Genomic DNA, 6,238 nt, shown 5'->3' with positions numbered 1-6,238 from the left:
TTCAGACCCGGGCCCGAAATGCTTTCATTAGGTTTAATTAACACCTACTTGATTATAGTTAATTACTAGTGTTTGGTAACGGAAGAGCAAAGTTGTCAGTCTGCAGGCAAGTGGGGAGCCATCTGGATGGTGGGTAACCATATGCCGGTACGATGCGATGCGTTGCGTGGCTGCGTGTCCCCCATTGCCACGGGCCCCCCTCCTCGAAGGCAGGTTATGTGAATGCAAGCAGGGGCTTTCGGCACCTGGATGAGGTGTAAATAACAACACGCAACACAAACAAACACGCTTGGGTAAACACACAAACAAACACACGCAACGCTGGTAGGCTTCGACTTGGGGCAAAGAGGCTGTTTTGTGTCGTAGTGTGCATGTGAGTATTAGTGTGAGGCTCCCGGTTTGATTGTGAATGCCGGTTATTTCGATAACTCTTTCAAACCGAAAACAAACCCTTTATATGTGTTGACTTCACCAGACATAATTAAGTTTGATTTAGTTTAACTTTGGGAAATGTAACCTACACCTATTCGCGCAATTAAAGTGTCACTCATTAATCCAAAGTATGGGTTGAAGTTAGACGCTATTAAGAGCAAATAAACCTTCCGAGGGCCATGGAAATTATTTTTAACAGACGGCTCCCTGCTGTAAACAAAAGAAATTACCCTTAGCTAAAAACGCCTGTCTATCCCTGTTAATTAGCGGTACGCACAATGTGAAATTAGCTATGACGCACAGGCACAAGAGAGAGACAAATAGTGCCTTTCCGTGAGGAATATAGTCAGGAATTGCCATGCGTGGCATTTGTCATGTTTAATTGTGGGATCAATTAAAATTTAGAGGATAATGATGATTTATAACTGTTTGTGTGTAATTTGATATTCATTAAGTGAGCCAGACACATGCTGGCACCAGCGTGTTAATTGTGTTTCCTTTTTGTTGAAGGGTGGTTTTTGAATGCAATTGACTTAAAGTACAAAGTGTTTACTTGGCTACAGCTTTTCTGCTGTATGGCATTAAAGCTCTGTTGTGCTGTTTAAGCATTATGTTATTTTTCAGACTTTATGCCAAATAGTTATACATTAAACAATGTCTAACAACAATTGGCTCAAATATTTAACTTTCAGAGCGATAACATGTAAGGGTAATTTCTGGGTAATGTTATAGTATACCTATATGCAGAGTATATGTAGAGAGTATGACCATGTAGTATATCTATGGAGTACATTTATGCTCTGAGTACATAACACAGACCAATACATACACCAATACAGCGACTGTGGCTGTTGTTTTTCGAGAAACTTGCTCGTGCAGCACTTGGAATATTTAGCAGTTACTCCAATTCGGAGTGTATGCCATGACGGTTCTCTGCCTGGCTTGGGAGTCGCTTTGGATGAAAGCCTCGGCGAGACGACTAAATGTAAATTGTAGATGTTGGGACTTGTGATCCTCCTTATTCATGGCCTTCCCATGGCTATGTCCTGTTTATGTTCACTGGGCCATTTGTTGTTCAAAGGGTTAGTGCGGGCCGTACTGGACGGAAGCGTTTGTCATAGGAACCACGCATAATGCAGCCACTTCATTATGCATCCAAGCTAATGCTTGCTGTTTGAACGCACCAGACCATCAGCGATGGGAGAATACTTTGCTGACATGCCCCCGTTTTAACAAGGGGTGGGGCAGGGGTGGCTGTGATGTAGGCCAAGTTGAAGACCGCCAAATGACACGATGCGCAAACACACACACACACACACACACACACACACACACACACACACATTCATCCATGTGAATCTTCTGTGTGTGTGTGTGTGTGTGTGTGTGTGTGTGTGGGGGGGGGTTGCTGGGAGACTGAGCTTTTTATTCCTCCATATTCATTTTCTTAGATTACCATCAAATTTGTGTCACCAGCATGCGGGGCGTTAGTGAGTGGCAGAGATGCACTCCCTTTGCCTCTGCTTGTCATTAGTTGACGCGCGGACATTCTCATATGTGTCTTTGCTAATGCCTGCAAATTGCTCCGGCCGCGGAACGCGAGCATCGAAACAGATCATTTTTAATAAGATTCAACCCCCCGCCGACCGCAGATGGCGCGTCCCTCCCGGCGCCCTTCACCCATATAGAATACCAATCGTAACCTGTTCTTAAAGGCAACTAATGCGTCGGGCGCCGTAATGGGCTCTGACAACATTGCATTAGGGCGCACAACAACCGCGGCATAATGTACCGAAAAATTGAACGTGAAATTGAAAACATGAGCCGGGGACAAAGTAAATTTACATGGTTTGGTAGGTTCGGTGATGTCTGATATCATACTCTCTCATGCGAGCTTTATCTGCGGGGGGAAAAGCCGGAGCCGGCGGCGGCATGCTAGGAGGGTGGAGGAGCAGAGGGGGCCTAACAATGGATATCAGCACAGAGTGCTTTTAAAGTTAAGGCTGATGGATGGCTTGTCAAAAAAAATAATTGCACTGGTATGGAAGTGGGCTCGCGCCAGCCGCACGCCTAGGAAGGGATTGGGTGGGTGCACGAGGCGTAGAGTTCGGAGGAGGAGGGGGAGGAGACGGTGGTGGTGGTGGATGAGGAAGGGTGGCGTGGCTGTGAGGGGGGGGGGGGGGGGGGGGGGTTGTGGATTGCGATCAGCAGAGAGCATGATGGGAAGTGACAGTGGTCTGTCAAGAGGCGGTGGCTACCCAGAGCAGTGTGAAGCCGTAGCGCTGAGGTGGCAGGAGAGAGCAGGCTGTCAGAGCCCAGAAAGTGCCTTTAATACGGCGAAAAGCAAAGAAATCCGCTTGTCAGCCCCTGCTCAGCCGAGCCGGGGCGCGGCGGCGGCGGCTGCATGGAGGAGGAAGGGAGGAAGGAACGGGAGATACGTGGGGGAGAGGAGGGATGGGTAGGGGGGGAGAAACCAGGGAGGGGGAGAGAGAGAGAGAGAGAGAGAGAGAGAGAGAGAGAGAGAGAGAGAGAGAGAGAGAGAGAGAGAGAGAGACTTGTGGGATGGATGGAAGAAAGGGAGGGGAGGGAGGTGTCGAACCAGAGGAGCGACAGTGTGAGGTGGCGGAGGAGGCAGCCGGAGAGGCGTGCGGGGAAATTGTGTGGGACAGAGAACCAGGGCGAGCCGTCAATTAGAAGTTCCTCGGGAGGGACTGGGTGAGGCGCCGAAACTCATCAGCTCCTTCCCCTCACTCTCCAGGTGCCACTGGATGAACTCTTGGCTGCCGGTAGCAGTTTGGAGTGCTGCCATATATAACCACTCCGTCGGTACTACTGCTTTTCAACCAAGCTTCTCCTCCAGCACCGGCATCCTCCCCCCCCCTGCTCTCTCTCACTCATTCTCTGTTTTTCCTCGCACCCTTCCATATTCCGTCGTATTACGCTTTCATCTTCCTCTTTCGCTTTTCCTTGAGTGTCCAGTGACTTTGCCCTTCGCCGGCGTTGCTGTTTATGTAAAGTCGACGGCCCTGCAGTGCGGACGTCCTTCTTGGTTTACTCAAGCTCTCGCTTGTGACAAAGACAAGAGGGGGAGGGAAGACAATTATTGTGGCGGATCTTCCCCCGGCCATTAGCAGGCACAGATATTCAATAAGGTGCGTCGGGCGTCGGTGTTGACCTTGTTTGAAAGGCACTTTGCCTCTCGTTCCCTGATCCTCGAGGAGGAGCCCCTAGCTCCGAGTGGGTTGATTGCTGACATGTTTTTGTCCTCGGCCGCTTCCTTTGTTTGACACTCTAGGACAAGAGGGTCCGCTCTATTATTTCGTGGCCTTTCACTTTGTGTTTGTTTTCCGCATAGCCACGGCGGTATTCAGCGATGTGGCGCGTACGTGATATCGGTGTGTTTGACATTAGCTTGCAATGTCGTTACGTGACACGGTGTTTCCCATCTGCATACTGAACTCTGCAACGGACCTTTATCGTCCGTTCAGCCATTGTTGGCTGGGTTGTTTCTCCTCCGCAGAATAGATTCCAACACGCTTGCCGGCCGCAATCATCGATATCGGTGTCATGAAGCGAGCAGCTGGTTTAGGCTTGCGTGCCGTCTATGGGAGCCATTCGATGGCCTGATCCTCCTTGGTCCTCACATTCAAACGCAATTAGTCTTGTCTTAATTGGATCCCCATTAGGAGCCCATCAATACAGTCCTCTGTAGTTCTTCAAAGTTAAATCACACACCATCTTTTTTTGAGATGTGTTCAAACGTTGATATTAAAAAGGCCCACAAAAATTTTAAAGAATCACTGTGATACGTTTCGTCACGGATCACAGTATCAAGATACGTTCATTAATGAACCTTGAAGCCACGTGTCATAGCCGACGAATTTGAATGGATGGAATGTGATCTGTGAGGTTTTTTATTCTGTGGCCGGGTATGGGTTGAGGTGAATGAGAGGCTTCTGTATCAATACTGTAGTTTAAAAGGAGGAGGAAATACATTGTATCATCTTTCTCCATAATTATTTATCGGTTTGGAGTTCATTTACTGATTAACTTAAAGCTTTATCAGGGAATCCATGCTTTATGGACGCATGTTCAGTTTTTTCTGTGATTTCCAGCCTAAAATTATCTTTCTCTAGAAACGCTCAGCTCGTCGGTTCGTCCCATAGTATCTTTTGTATCATAGCTTGGGAATTACTTTTAGTACACATTACTATGCCATACAGGCCACAATGGGGAAAGCAATAGAGTAAGATGAAAGAAGAAGAAGAAGAAGAAGAAGAAGGATGGGGCACAGTGATAAAGATGGAGCAGCAGGATGGATGGACAGAGTGGAAGGCTTTAGCAGAGGCAGGCCGCTTAGCCCCGGCCATACGACACACACAGAGTCCACGGCCATTGATCTGCGGCTGCCAACGACAGGCAAGAACTCTGCAATAATCATGACAAACGAGCACAGCCGCCAGCGGATGAGGAACTGTCGATAATCACAGCCAAACACCGCCTCTCTCCACCCAAAGAAACGAACAAGGTCGTAACAAAGAGCAACAGAAAAACTCCCATACCTCTCAATACTCCTGAGGGAGACGTTCCTAGAAACAACAGACAGCTAGCAGAGAGGGATAGAGACAGAGAGACCTTTTCAATGTCATCGAATTGGACAGTGACCTAGCTAGAGAGGGAATTAGGCCTCCAGTGAAAACAATGCTAATGAGTAATATGCTGTCAGACAGGCCGAAACAGTGCTTTAAGGCCTCCATTATAGTTGCCGTTCGTGAAGTTTGTGGAAAGTCTGCACACGACCATGGCATTGAGTGTCGCTGTTTGGCCCTAACATCGGCCTGGATGTGGTGCGAGGCTGAAGATGTAAATAAGGCAAATGCTTTTATTAATTGACCCGTGCATGTGTTTTTGAACACATATGGTTTGCGTACAATCTAGAAAAAAATAGTGTTATAATAGTATGTACATATATAATAGTCTAATATTACTGAAATAGTTTTGGTGTATCGTTGATTCTCCACATAGTAAAGTCAAATAATAATTTATTATATTGCTTGAGTTGAAGGACGGAACCTGACAACCCATGTATGAGATTATTTAACCATGGACTATTTCTACACACACACACACACACACACACACACACACACACACACACACACACTCACACACCATTCCCCATACTCTTCCTTGTTCCCCAAATAGCCCCGCCTCCACTCCAAAATGAAGCATCTCCCAATGTGCTTTATAACTCGGATCTGAAATTTATCTCATTGGTGGAAATTGCGATATATTAGGCTGCTTGTTTGATACACAAGGTGACCCGACGGGCTTAATGGCATCATACATTATCCTTAATGAAGTCAATATCTCGTCTCTAGCTGTCTGTCTAGCGGGCCGATTAATTGGGATGTCATTAAAGTAAGCTCTCTTTTCATTTGAGCTTGGCAAGTGACATAAAACTAATGCTCTTAGTTATCAGGTGCCGGAGGAGAATAGAGGGTGGCGGAAATTACAGGAAGGGCAAGGGGGTTTCTCACAGCCTACCGCAGGGGTTCTTCTTACAGTGACACGCTTCATGTATGAAAAAGTATGAAAAACTGTGTATTGCAGTACCTATTTGCTGAGGAGATAAGTGTAATACATAGTATACATATATGTTTTGGGGGGTTTTACTAGCATTTCATTGACCGGCCAACTGTCCTAGACTAGTGCAATAGATTCATGTGTTTCGAGCTGTTGAATATATTAAAGACTCTTAGGGACTACATGTAAATATGAATTCTTTTTGGAATCAATCGGCATT

The sequence above is a fragment of the Gadus morhua genome, chromosome 15, assembly GCF_902167405.1.
Source record: "Gadus morhua chromosome 15, gadMor3.0, whole genome shotgun sequence".
NCBI classification, from domain to species: domain Eukaryota; kingdom Metazoa; phylum Chordata; class Actinopteri; order Gadiformes; family Gadidae; genus Gadus; species Gadus morhua.
This window is presented reverse-complemented; position numbering follows the sequence as displayed.